At 45.2% G+C, this 15,102-nt stretch overlaps 2 pseudogenes; one reads left to right on the plus strand and one right to left on the minus strand.

The window, feature by feature from the left end:
- Positions 1-680: 680 nt before the first annotated feature.
- On the plus strand, positions 681-7,460 carry LOC144482976 (uncharacterized; annotated as a pseudogene).
- A 227-nt stretch (positions 7,461-7,687) lies between these two features.
- LOC144482977 (uncharacterized) lies at positions 7,688-8,650 on the minus strand (annotated as a pseudogene).
- Positions 8,651-15,102: the final 6,452 nt, after the last annotated feature.

The raw sequence follows: 15,102 nt of genomic DNA on the forward strand, positions 1-15,102 counted from the left end.
ACAATCATCCTAACCTGCACATACTTGGACTGAGGGGGCAAACCGGAGCACCCAAAGGAAATCCACACAGACACGGGGAGAATGTGCAAACTCCACACAGACAGTCACCTAAGGCTGGAATCAATCCCAGGTCCCTGGTATGTGAGGCAGCAGTGCTAACCATTGTGCCGCCCATGATGGGACAGGAGGAGACGTGTGTCGAGTATAAACAACAGCAGGTTAGTTGGACCAAATGGACTGTTTGTGTCTGATAAGTTTGAAGTAATTCAATTTAAACTCCTTTCGCAGAATATTTGCAGATTGGAAATTCAAACTGAATATCATGTCAAGATTGGTCAGAGTCACTTGATTCATCAGGAGCTGATCATCATCAGCCTATGAATGTGGAAGGAGAAATGTTGTCTGTTTTGTCTTTGGGAAATGATTCAAATATCAGTGTGACTGGAAAAGCACCGCATCTAAGCGATTTTCCGCAGTTTTCTGGAACAGAGCTTTAACCAGTCACACAGCATGAAAAGAAACTGCACATTTACATCAGGAGACACCTTACTCGTGTTGTGTTTGTGGATCAGGCTTCAACTGATTACCATATGTGGGGAGCTGCCCCTTTTACTTTGTCCTGATTTAATCTGAGTTTGTTTACTTGGTTTGGTTTGACCTAAAAAGAGGACAAGGAACAGCAACAGGCCATTCGGCCCCACGAGCCTGCTCTGCCATTTAATAACATCATGGCTGATCTGATAGTGACTTCAAATCTCACCCCACCTACACCCAATAACCTGTCGTTAACCATGGAGAAACCATGGAAATGTGGAGACTGTGGGACGGGATTTAATTACCCGTCTGAATTGGAAACTCATCGACGTATTCACACTGGGGAGAGACCGTTCACCTGTCCTGTGTGTGGGAAAGGCTTCACTCGGTCATTCAGCCTGTACACACACCAGCATGTCCATACTGGTGAGAGGCCATTTACTTGTCTTCAATGTGGGAAGGGATTTAATGCTTTATCAAACCTCCGGACTCACCACCAGGTTCACTCTGATCAGAGACCGTTTAAATGTTGTGAGTGTGGGAAGAGCTTTAAAAGCAGAAAGGATTTATTGATTCACCAACGCACTCTCACTGGGGAGAGGCCATTCATCTGCTCCGTGTGTGGGAAGAGATTCACTCAGTCATCCCACCTCCTGACACACCAAAGTGTTCACACTGATCAGAGACCATTTGAATGTTCTGACTGTGAAAAGAGATTTAAAAGTAAACAGAATCTGCTGATACACCAGCGAGTTCACACTGGGGAAAGGCCGTTCAACTGCTCCATGTGTGGGAAGGGATTCACTCAGTCAAACAACCTGCTGAAACACCAGCAAGTTCACAGGCAACAGCAAGGGTTGGATTCCGCTGTTATTGCTGGAGTCCTATGGACCCGGACCCCAAGGTCCTTCTGATCCTCTACATGATGTTGGAGCTTGTTACTCATAACTCGAGTCCTGTGTGCTGTTCTGTTTGGAACACTATAGGAAGGATGTGATTGCATCAGAAAGGGTGCACAGGAGATTCACCAGGATGTTGCCTGGGCTGGACCATTTCAACTATGAAGAGTGGCTGGTTAGGCTGAGGTTGTTTTCCTTAGAGCAGAGAAGGCTGAGGGGTGACCTGACTGAGGTGTACAAGATTATGAGGAATATAAATCAGGTAAATTGAAAGGAACTTTTCCCCTTTGTAGAGGGGTCAATAACCAGGGAGATAGATTTAAGTTAAGGGGCAGGAGGTTTAGAGTGGAGTGGAGGAATAACCTTTCACTCAGAGGGTGGTGGGAATCTGGAACTCTCTGTCTGAAAGGGTGGTAGAGGCAAGAATCCTCACAATATTTAAGAAGCATTTAGATGAGCAGGTGAAACACCGTAGTATTCAAGGCTATGAACCAATTACTGGAAATGGGATTAGAATAGATAGGTGCTTGCTGGCCGGCACAGACATGATGGGCCAAAGGGCCTCTTTCTATGCTGTAAAACTCTATGATGCTAAATGGAGGGAATTTCTGTGCATCCAGAATAAGATGCCAGATAAGTCAGGGTGATGTGTGACTTGAAGGGAATTTTGGAGGGATGATGTTCACATACACCTACTACCCTGGTCCTCCTCGGTGGTGGAGGTTCGTTTATTTGTAAGTAAATAAAATTCCCTCCCGTCACCCCATGCTGCTCCACTTCTCACCCTCTCCCTCCCCTCCCATAGAGAAGAGCCTGGTGTCAGTCCAGAAAAGGTGGTAGGTTCCCCGACCAGTGAACCAGTTGAGTTTTTCACAACAATGTCAGTTTTCATGGTCACATTTTTCTAGTGTCTGCCCCACAAATGACCAAATTTGTTCAGCTCGATTTCACAGCCTGCTTTTGCGGCTTGTCTCTCATTCCCTTTTCTCGGTTTTGAAATAATTTCACATGGCAATTGGAAGGAAGGATTTGCTGTTGGAAAACTCAAACTAAACATCACATCAGAATCTGATGGAGTCGCCCAATTTATCCAAACCTGAAATCATTGTGTTGTAAACATGGAAGGAGAAAGTACCATTCACTGTGGGGAGAAACCGTACGTGTGTTCTGTGTAGATGAGGCTTCAGCTGACTGTGGAACCTGGAGAGACACAGGACACCCACAGCATGGAGAAACTGTGGAAATGTGAGGACTCTGGGAAGGGATTCAGTTACTCAGTTATACTGCAAACTCATCAGTGCGTTCACACTGGGGAGAGGCCATTTAGCTGCACCGAGTGTGGGAAGAGCATCGCAAATTCAACCAACCTGCTGAGACACCAGCTCGTTCACACTGGGGAGAGGCCATTCACTTGCACTGAATGTGGGAAGGAATTCACTCATTCATCACATCTGTTGAGACACCAACGAGTTCACACTGCGGAGAGACCTTTTAAATGCATGGACTGTGGGAAAGGCTACAAAAGTTCTGGGAACTGAAGCGCCATCAGCATGTTTCACACTGACATGAGACCATTCAGGTGCTCTCATTGTGGGACTGGGTTCACACAATCATCCGACCTCACTGTACACCAGTGGATTCACACTGGGGAGAGGCCGTTCACCTGCAGAGAGTGTGGGAAGGGATTTGCTCAGATGTCCACTCTGCCGACACACCAGTGGATTCACACTGGGAAGAGACCATTCACCTGCTCTGAGTCTGGAAAGGGATTCATTAATTCATCCCACCTGCTAACGCACCAGCAGATCCACACTGATGAGACTGAACTGCGGAAAGTGCAACAAAAGTTCCAGGGAACTGCTGTCCCATCAACGAGTCCACACTGACTAGAGACAATCCAAGTGTTGTCATTTTGGTCTGAGTTCAGGTAACCTCTTCCCACTGTACACCAGTGCATTGACACTGAGGAGAGAATGTTCACTCCCTCTGAATGTGGGAAGAGAGTCACTCATTCGTCCCATCCGCTGAGATCCAGTGATTTCAGAAATAACTACATTGATTGTATTTTACTTTTAATCACAACCAGTACTGAATCGCATTCTTTGGGTCTGTTTCTACTGCTGATGATAAACTCCAGGCCAGTTGTATGTTTTTAATCTTCTGGTTAAAAGTTAAATAAATCAGCTGTATGTTAAGCTGAGTGTCAATCTTTTTGATATCTCCAATATGTTAGGAGCTTTTGAGATGCTCTGCCCATTCCCTCTTTCCTCCATCCTCACTTCTAATAACAAGTGTAAGCAGCTCATAGAGCTTCTTTAAGATTGAGAACATCCAATGAATTACCTCTACTACCTCCAACAGCCCACCAGAAAAATACTGCTTCTAAAGTTCCTCATTGTCTGAGCTCTGAACCTGTATCTTCCTCTGGGTTCTGTCACCATTTAATTGGGACCATCAGTGGTGGTGTTTTTAACCCAGCATTCCCCATGGTTGAGAGTATCCCCTTTCCACAGCACAGGAGAGCAGTGGGCAGGCCTGGTTCTGCCCTGTGTTTGGAGCATCCACAGTGTCAGCCATGACTATGAACAGACATTTCTCTCTCGGATCCACGATGGGTAAAAGGTGGGATGGTGGGAGCAATGGATTTGGTGGTGGATAGAGATTCTCCAGATACCTGTTGTGTAAACTGCAAATCCCAAATGAGAAGCGACTGAGTTGACACAAGGGGAATTATCCTGGTGACAAAGCTGGAGCAGGAGGAGAGAATGTTGTGAATTTCTATCCTGGATGGATTTCGAAAACTCCTTTGACGGGGAGTTAGAAGGGGAGGATTTACACACGGCAATCTCAAACTAAAGAAAGGCTCATCTCTACAGGGTGGCACAGTGGTTAGCACTGCTGCCTCACTGTCAGTGTGGAGTTTGCACATTCCACCTGTGACTTTAGGGGTTTTCTCCAGGTGCTCTGTTTTCGTCCCACAGTCAAAAGATGTGCAGGTTAGAGGATTAGCGGGGTAAACGCGTGCAGTTGCTGGCGCTGGGCCTAGGAAAGATGTTCTTTTGCAGAGTCAGTGCAGACTCGTTGGGCTGAATGGCCTCCTTCTACACTGTAGGGAATTCTATGATTCTTCGGATACAGGTCTTCAAATGGGATGGACAGGTAGATATGGACAGAATGTTTCCACTGTGATACACAGTAAATAGTAGTAAATCCAACCACTTAAACCCAGACACCAAATCCAGAGACCACTTACACCATGACATCAAACTCAAGGACCACTTACAACGAGACACCAAATTTAAGTAGCAATAAAAGGACATCTAAGCAAGCAGCCAATGTCACAATAAAATAAAGCTGCTTACAAACTGCGGAGAACATGTTCTAAAAAAATACATTTCTTAAAGGCACACGAGCGTCACTTTCTTGAAAACATAAAGGGTGCAATCTTCCCCAACAAAAGTTCTATTTGTCAAAAGAGTCTGACGAGTTTGGCACTGCAATCTTCCCAAACTCTGTCAATTTCTTTAGCAATTGGGAGATTTGTGTCCATGGGGGAGCGGGTGGTGTGGAGCTTTTGCATGCCAGGGAAGCCATCAAAATCAACGATGACAATTGCAAAGATCAGAACATTTCAAAGGCTCTCACATGCAGTACGTGTGGTGGAGATTCCAAAAGGGTTAATTGAGCCAGAAAATAACAGATTTCTTCTGCAATATCGTTCTACAATGGGTCGTTCACAGGAACTCCAGATGTGTGTAAAGTGAAACACATTGATGAAAGGAAAGCGGTAGATGCAGTTTATATGGATTTCAGCAAGGCGTTCGATAAGGTCCCCCATGCAAGGCTTCTAGAAAAAGTGAGAGGGCACGGGATCCAAGGGGCTGCTGCCCTGTGGATCCAGAAATGGCTTGCCCAAAGGAGGCAGAGAGTGGGTATAGATGGGTTTTTTTCTAAATGGAGGTCGGTCACCAGTGGTGTGCCGCAGGGATCAGTTCTGGGACCCTTGCTGTTTGTCATTTTCATAAATGACTTGGATGAGGAAGTGGAGGGATGGGTTGGTAAGTTTGCTGACGACACGAAGGTTGGTGGGGTTGTGGATAGTCTGGAGGGATGTCAGACGTTACAGAGGGACATAGATAGGATGCAAGACTGGGCGGAGAAGTGGCAGATGGGCTTCAACCCAGATAAATGCGTAGTGGTCCATTTTGGCAGGTCAAATGGGATGAAGGAGTACAATATAAAGGGAAAGACTCTTAGTACTGTAGAGGATCAGAAGGATCTTGGGGTCCGGGTCCATGGGACTCTAAAATCGGCCCCGCATGTGGAGGAGGTGGTTAAGAAGGCGTATGGTGTGCTGGCCTTTATCAATCGAGGGATTGAGTTTAGCAGTCCGGGGATAATGATGCAGCTATATAAGACCCTCATCAGACCCCACTTGGAGTACTGTGCTCAGTTCTGGTCGCCTCATTACAGGAAGGATGTGGAAAAGATTGAAAGGGTGCAGAGGAGATTTACAAGGATGTTGCCTGGATTGAGTGGCATGCCTTATGAGGATAGCCTGAGGGAGCTCGGTCTTTTCTCCTTGGAGAGACGTAGGATGAGAGGAGACCTAATAGAGGTATATAAGATGTTGAGAGGCATAGATCGGGTGGACTCTCAGAGGCTTTTTCCCAGGGTGGAAATGGCTGCTACGACAGGACACAGGTTTAAGGTGCTGGGGTGTAGGCACAGGGGAAATGTTAGGGGGAAGTTTTTCATACAGAGGGTGGTGGGTGAGTGTAATCGGCTACCGTCAGTGGTGGTGGAGGCAAACTCAATAGGGTCTTTTAAGAGACTCCTGGATGAGTAGATGGGACTTAATAGGATGGAGGGCTATGGGTAGGCCTAAAAGGTAGGGATATGTTCGGCACAACTTGTGGGCCGAAGGGCCTGTTTTGTGCTGTAGTTTTCTATGTTTTCTATTACAGTTCAATTTGTCACACCCAAAAGTAGAACACGCAAACAGAACAAGCTTGTGGTTTCTTTTCTTCTTCTCCTGTCTGAGAGAAGAAGCAAAAACCGTGTTAAATATTAATCTCTGAGCTCGATATCCAGGTCAAAGCTTCTGGTATAAGATTTCTTATGAGTTTAGGGGCACCCAGTGGCGAAGTAATATTGAACAAGTAATCCAGAAACCCAAAGTCATGTTCTGGGGACCTGGGTTCAAATCCCACCATAGCAGATGGTGGAATTTGAATTCAATAACAAAAAAATCCAGAAATAAACTTTTAATGAAACCAATGCCGATTGTCATAAAAAACTCTTGTCCTTTAGGGAAGGAAATCTGCCACCCTTACCCGGTATGTTCCATGTGTGACTCCAGATCCACAGCGATGTGGGTCTTTAAATGGTCCAGCAAGCCATTCAGTTCAAGGGCAATTAGGTTTGAGCAATGAGTATGGACAGAGTAAATAGTCAGAAACTGCTCCCACTCAAGAGAGCACCAAGAACTAGGGCACAGATTCAAAGGATTTAGCCAAGGAGTAAGAGTGATGTGAGTAAAAATGTTTCACTCAGAGGTTGGTTGGAGTCTGGAACAAATTCACTGAGAAGGTTGTGGAGGCAGGTTCTATCGAGGTATTGAAAAGAAAATTAGATTGCTATCCGAAAAGAAAGAATGTGCAATGTTACGGGAATAAGGCAGGGAAGTAGCACTGGGTATAATGCCCTTTCAGAGACCCAGGACAGACTCAATGGGCTGAATGATGTCCTTCTGCGCTGTGAGGATTCTGTGTTTCTGTCAGCACAGACCCCACATCATCAGCATTGGAACTGAAACTCCCATCATTACATCAACACCAGAACCACGATGGAATTTCAGAAAACTGGGAAATCTTCCAAAAGGCAATTGATACCAACATCAGGTGGGTTCACCAAGCACCCAATGTCTTCAATAGATTGATAGGATTGATGAAAGTTCAGAGTTTAATCTGGGAGAAGATGAATCAGAGAACAGAAATAATCTTGAGCAAGAAAAGGCCCAAATAATGGCACTGTCAAAAACAGGAGATCAATCATTCTCCTCTTATTATTGGAGAAATCCAAAACACTGTGTTTGAATCAAAGCTGATTTAATCAACATTTACAAACAACATCACTGCACACACCAGCTTTCATGCTTATTAATATCAGCAGCAACAAACTCCAACTGTCAGAATGAACATGGTTCAGTCCTGGATGTGATTAACAGCAGATTCTAAATCCAATCCCTTCCGTTACTTGTGAACTCGCTGGTGCCTCAGCTGTGTGGATGAACGACTGAATCTCTTTCCACACACTGAGCAAGGAAATGGCCTCTCCCCGGTGTGAACCCGCTGGTGTGTCAGCAGGGTGGACGACTGAGTGAATCCCTTCCCACACACTGAGCAGGTGAACGGCCTCTCCCCAGTGTGACTCCTTTGGTGATTAAGTAGGTTGGACATCCAAGTGAAGCCTTTCCTACAGAAAAAGCAGGTGAAGGGCCTCTCCCTGGTGTGAGTGAGTTGGTGCATCAGCAGATCCATCTGGCTTTTAAAGTACTTCTCACAGTCAGGACATTTAAACAGTCTCTTATCAGTATGAACAAGTTGGTGTGTCAGTAGGTCGAATGAACAGGTAAATCCCTTCCCACACACGGAGCAGGGGAACAGTCTCTCCCCAGTGTGAGTGCGTTTATGATTCAACAGATCATTTTTCCTTTTATAGTTTTTCTCTCAGTCAGAACATTGGAAAGGTCTCTCCTCACTGTGGATTCGATGGTGTGACAGGAGGTGGGATGGGTTTGTGAAGTCTTTCCCACAGACGGAGCAGGTGAATGGTCTCTCCCCAGTGTGAACACGCCGGTGTCTTAGAAGGTGGGATGATTTAGTGAATCCTTTCTGACACACAGAGCAAGTGAATGGCCTCTCCCCAGTGTGACTGCGGTGGTGAATATGTAACTCAGATGGGTAATCAAATCCCTTCCCACAGTCTCCACATTTCCACGGTTTCTCCCCAGTGGGACAACACTTGTGTTTTGACAGGTTTGATGAGCGACTGAAACCTCGTCCACACACAGAACATGTAAACACCTTCTCCCCATTGTGAACGGTGCTTTTTGATTCCATGTTCAGAAGTCGATGATGTTCAGGCCCTGATGAATTGGGTGTCTGTCAGATCCTGATGTGATGTTTGATCTGAGTTTCCCACCTACAAATCATCCTCTTCTAATATGCTGTAAAATTAATTCAAAAAGGAGAAAAAAACAGTGATAAACACAAAGGTAGGTTGTGAAATTGAGCTGAATGAATCCGGTAATTTGTGGAGCCGGCACAAGGAAAAAGTGACCACGAAAGCTGCTGGATTGTGATTAAAAACTCAAATGGTTTGCAAATGTCCTTCAATTCAGGAAACCTGCCACCCAGTCCAGATCTACACAAGAATTCAACCTTAATGGGAGGAGAAAGTTAGAGATGAAACAGGGAGGGAATGAACGGTAAGGACTTTATACATCTACAACTGGACAAGAACTTTGACAGAACCTGCCAAACCACAACCTTCACCAACTCAAAGGATGCAGGAAAACTATCACCTCCAAATGTCGCTTTCAATCTCAAAACAACTTGTAATCCTGAGGTAACCTGTAACCTCCTGCATTTAAGGGGCAATTTAGCCTGGCCAATCCGCCTAACCTGCACACCTTTGGGGTGTGGGAGGAAACCGGAGCACCTAAAGGAAACTCATGCAGTCACAAGGAGAACTTGCAAACTCCACACAGTCACCCAAAGCTGGAATTGAACCCGGGTCCCTGGTGCTGTGAAACAGCAGTGTTGACCACTGTGCCACCCTGTGCCACTGTACTATTGTTGCTCAGAAATAAGTTTTAGGATTTTGGCCGAGTGATTGTGAAAGCAGTATACTACCAAGTCAGAATAGTGTGTGATTTTGAAGAGTAAATGCAGGTAGTGGGGTTTCCACGGACAAAATGCCCTTATCCATGTTGGAGAAGAGGTTTGTAGTTTTGGAAGCTGCTGTCAAAGGAGGTTTAGCCAATTGCTGGTAATTCTAGTAATGTCCATGTTCCAATTATTAATTTGAAAATTTTCTAAATGTAAATTTAATGAAAATCCCCAACAGAACTACTTTTTCCTTACTTGAAACACAGCTTTAAATGGTCCGTTTGGTTCTAGATTCAGTTCCATGAGCAATGCCTTCAAATAAACAAAACCAAACTCTGCAGCTGCTGGAAATCTGAAATGAAAAGAGAAAATGTTGGAAATACTCATCAGGTTAGACAGCATCTATGGAGACAGAAACAGAGTTAATGTTTGCAGTCACCGACGCTTCTCTAATAAAACACATACCAATAGCTGCTGTTTAATGGGGCCGTGGATCCCACAATCCCCTGTGCCCCAGAAACAGCTCTATCCATCACACACATTTCCCATTATGACACTTCTATGTCAAGAGGGCGAGCTGTTTAAAAGTCATTAAGTTCCATTTTTGTGTGTTGATGTTCATTAAAGATAAGGATCGATTTCCCCCTCATTATGTATCAATTTCAGATACTTCGGTTGAGAATTTCCATTCCCCTACTTTCTGGTGGATAATGAATGCCTTGAGTACTTAGATTACAGTATAATTTGATTCCTAATTTTATTGACTGCACCTCTATCCCTAATTTTCACATCGCAGCAAAAAAAGCTCACTGTTCACAAATGAGGAGTTTCGATGGCGTGCGCTTTACCCACCATTCCTCGCGGTGGAGAATGTCCCCTATCCACAGCACGGGAGCGTTGTGTATGCGCAGTCAGGCAGTGTGTGGCGCATGCGTAGCGTGGATGACGGCAATGGGGAGCGACATTCCTCTGTCTCATCAGCAACCGGTAAGGATGCGGATACATGGAGGAAGGATTGGAACCGGCAGATGGACGGAGAGGGTTTCTAAATATCTGCTGAAGGTCTCAAACCTCTAATAGTAATCCGCAGGTCCCGTGTTTGCAGCTTCAGGTCTTTTTCCCGGGACGAGGCTCAGGTTAACAGCCGCCATCTTGATTCAGCAGGGAGCGGAGCGCATGCGCCGGTGTCTTGGTGACGCAACAGTGAGTGGGTGGGGCTTCAGCGTTTTCTGCTCCCAACTGGGTCCTAGTGACCGGATTTAACAGCAAACTGAGCAACAGGTTTTAAACACCCACTCCCAGGCTGCAGCCAATGTTTGCAGCCTTGAGGAATCCATGGGCCATGTACATACTCCAGAAGTTGTTTATTCCTGTTTGGCGCAAGAGTGGTAAGGGAATTGTGGCCAAGCCATGGCTTACAAGGGAAATTAGAGATAGTATCAGATTCAAGGAAGAAGCATACAAATCGGCAAGAAAAAGCAATAGGCCCGAGGATTGGGAGCAGTTTAAAATTCAGCAAAGGAGGACCAAGGGATTGATTAAAAAGGGAAAAATGGAGTATGAAAGTAAGCTAGCAGGGAACATAAAAACTGACTGTAAAAGTTTCTGTCGATAAAGAGAAAAAGATTGACAAAAACAAATGTTAGAAATGGGAGAATTCATAACGGGGAATAAAGAAATGGCCGACGAATTAAATTTGTACTTTGCTTCAGTCTTCACAAAGGAAGACGTGAATAATGGACCAGATGTGCTGAGAGAAACATGTTTTAGTCAGGGGCTGAAGGAAATCAGCATCAGTCGAGAAATGGTTTTGGGGAAATTGATGGGATTGAAGGTGGATAAATCTCCAGGTCCAGATAATCTTCATCCCAGAGTACTTAAGGAAGTGACCCTGGAAATAGTAAATCCATTGGTGGTTATTTTCCAAAATTCTTTGGACACTGGAATAGTTCCTGCAGATTGGAGGGTAGCTAATGTAAGCCCACTATTCAAAAAGGGAGGGAGAGAGAAAACAGGGAACGAGAGACCAGTGAGCCTAACATCGGTACTGGGGAAGTTGCAGGTGTCTATTATCAAGGATTTCACAACTCGGCATTTGGAAGGTAGTGGTATAATCAGACAAAGACAGCATGGATTTACAAAAGGGAAATCATGTTTGATGAATCTATTGGAATTTTGTAAGGATGTAAGTAGTAGAGTTGGCCGAGAAGAACCAGTGGATGTGGTTTATTTAGACTTTCAGAAGGCTTTCGACAAGGTCTCACATAACAGACTATTTTGTAAAGTTAAAGCACATGGGATGCTGATAATGTCTTGAGATGGATAGAAAACTGGTGAGCAGATAGGAAACAAGAGCTGACATAAATGAGTCTTTTCCATGGTGCTGGTGTCCTTGTGTCTCTCTCGGTTAAACAATCTGTTCAAGCCTTGTCGACACAAAGAACTTGTGTATTGTTTCTCAGTGAGGGAATCAAGGTTTATGGGGCAAGGTGGAAAAGTGGAGTTGGGGATTATATCAGATCAGCCATGATCTTATTGAATGAGATCAAACAGTGTCATCACTGATCAGTCAAGAGGTGTTGTGGACCAGGCCCAATTTAAGATTATTAATTAGACTCACAATGTGGCTCACTTATGCTGACTAGAAGATCCATATATCCCGACTCGGGGTCTGGTTCACTCCAGGCAAAAGCAACTTTCCAGGAAGTCTTGCTACAGCTGTACAAGGGATTGTTAAGACCACACCTTGCGTATTCTGTACAGTTTTGGGCTTCTTCCTTCAGAATGATATACAAGCATTGGAAGCAGTTCATAGAAAGTTCACGAGGCTGATTCCTGGGATGAAGGGTTGTCTTATGAGGAAATGCAGAGCATGTTGAACCTTAACTCAGTGGAGTTTAAAAGAAAAAGTAGTGACATTATTGAAACAAATAGGATTTTGAGGGGGTTTGGTAGGAGCTGCGAGGTGGATGTTTTCTCTCATGAGGAAATCGAGAACAGTTTGAATAGATGGAGATGAGGAGGAGTTTCTTCTCTCAGAGGGTTGTTAATCTTTGGAATTCTGTTCCACAGAGAGCAGCGAAGGCTGGGTCATTGAATGTATTCAAGGCTGAGTTGGACAGATTTTTGACCAACAGGGAAGTCAAGAGGAATGGGTAACTGGCAGGAAAGTGCAGTTAAAGCCAGATCAGGTCAGCCATGGTCTCACTGAATTGCAGAGCAAGCTTGATGGAGTAAATGGCCTCCTTTTTACTCCCATTTCTTATGATCTCTGACTCCAGGACAGCAAACAATGAGCATGGATCTGGGAGCGTGTATATTAGGTACAGCAAAGTGAGAATGGAGGGAGTGTGTGTGGAATGGAGATTTACAGATTTTGGGGAATGAGAGAGGAAAGAATGTTCCATGGAAACTCGAATTGTCTGTTCTGAATGTCTATCCTTTACTGATACTAATGATCTTTGTAAACTCCTTCTCCAGAATATTAGAAGGCGAGGATTTGCCTCAACTCAAGATCTGACAGAATCTGCAATTCACTTGACCTGAATATCATCGGACATTGAATCTAAAAGCAGAAATATTGGTTGTTCTGTCTGCTTCAAACTTCAATGTGATTGGAAAAGCACCGAGATGTACACACACCCAAGTGAGAGTGTTCCGGTGCACTGACTGGAGAAAGCTTTAACTCGCTATACAGCTCCACAAACACATTAGACCGTTCACAGCGTGCAGAGACTGTACAGGTGTTCTGTGTGTGGACGAGGCTTCAACTGACCATCCAACCTGGAGAGACACAAGGACACCAGCGCCATGGAAAAACCATGGAAATGTGGGGACTGTGGGAAGAGATTCCAATCCCCGTCTGCACTCGAGAAACATCGACGCAGTCACACTGGGGAGCGGCCATTCACCTGCTCCAAATGTGGGAAGGGATTCACTCACTCATCGGCCCTCCTGACACATCAGCGAGTTCACACTGGGGAAAAGCCGTTCATCTGCTTTGTGTGTGGAAAGCGATTCTGTGATTCATCAGTCTTATTGGCACACCAGCATGTTCACACTGGGGAGAGGCCATTCACCTGCTCTGAGTGTGGGAAGGGATTCAGTCAATCAGCCAACCTGCAGACACACCAGCGAGTTCACACTGGGGAGAGGCCATTCACCTGCTCTGAGTGTGGGAAGGGATTCACTCGGTTGTCCAACCTGCAAACACACCAGCGAATTCACTCTGGGGAGAGACCGTTCACCTGCTCTGACTGTGGGAAAGGATTCAGTGATTCATCCAACCTGCTTACGCACCAGCGAATTCACACGGGGGAGAGGCCGTTCACCTGTTCTGACTGTGGGAAAGGATTCACTAATTCCTATAACCTGCTGAGACACCAGCGGATTCATACTGGCGAGAGGCCATTAACCTGCCCTGCTTGTGGGAAGGGATTCATTAATTCCTACAACTTGCTGATACACCAGCGAGTTCACACTGGGGAGAGGCCATTCCCCTGCTCTGTGTGTGGGAAGGGATTCACTCAGTCATCCAACTTGCTGACACACCAACGAGTTCACTCTGGAGAAAGGCCGTTCACATGCACTGAGTGTGGGAAGGGATTCATTCAGTTATCCCAGCTAATAACACACCAGCGAGTTCACACCGGGGAGAGACCATTCACCTGCTCTGTGTGTGGGAAGCGATTCACACATTCATCCACCCTGCTAACACACCAGCGAGTTCATAAGTTGGATTCTGTTGTTATTACTACTGTTAATCACACCCAGGACTGAACCATGTTCATTCTGACAGTTGGTGAAGTGGGAGAGTCGGGGGGTTTCTTTCTGCTGGACTGGCCGGTCTCACGACTTTGCTTCCAATGGGCTGATGGTCTTTGAGCCTGGGAGAGCACATTTCCACTGAAATGATTCACAAAAGCTGACAAATTCATTTAATCCTGGATAGTAAATAGTGTTTCTCCTACCACTACAGCTAGATCCAAAATAATACTTTTGTCTCAGTTCCATTGAGTGTCTCTCCAGTGCCTCCATGTCCTAAATGGAGATCACTAATTTGGCAGAGCTCCCAGTGTTGTGTAACCCTGGTTTTAAACAAGCTGAACATAATCTTCCCGCTTTTTAATTCTATCCCTCTGGAATGGAGCCCTATGTATGGGCCCCACACTTTAGGAAAGATGTGAAGTTCTTAGAGAGGGTGCAGAGGGGATTTACGGGAAGGAAACCAGGAAAGAGGGACTTCAGTTAGTTGGAGCGGCTGGAGTAGCTGAAATTATTCTCTTTAGATCACACAGTAATAGGGACAGGCCATTTGGCCCATTGAGTCCAGACCAACTCTGTAGAAAAAACATTCAGTCCCATTGCCCTGTTCTCGTGCCATAATCTGCAGATTTATTCCCCTCAAGCATCCATCCAATTTCCTTTTGATATCGTTCAGTCTCTGCTTCCACCCCCTCATATTCAGCGAGTTTCAGTTCATTATCAGGGTCTGTGATAAAATGTTCTTCCTTACATCCCCTCTGCATCTCTTCGCCAAACCTTAAATCTGTGCCACCTCATCCTTGAACAACCAGCCAATGGCAACAGCTTTTCTTTCTCTGTCTGATCTAAACCTGTCATAAATTTCTACACCTCTATCGAATCTATCAAACCAAGAGAAATGTTTGTCTCTTCCAAATTTCACACCTGGACATGACTGTGATGGATTTTGTAAATTTATTTTGTAGTGTATTGGAAAAGAAGTTGCAGGCAGTAACTCAAACTAGATCTCA

Source organism: Mustelus asterias, unplaced genomic scaffold (genome assembly GCF_964213995.1).
Source record: "Mustelus asterias unplaced genomic scaffold, sMusAst1.hap1.1 HAP1_SCAFFOLD_44, whole genome shotgun sequence".
NCBI lineage: Eukaryota > Metazoa > Chordata > Chondrichthyes > Carcharhiniformes > Triakidae > Mustelus > Mustelus asterias.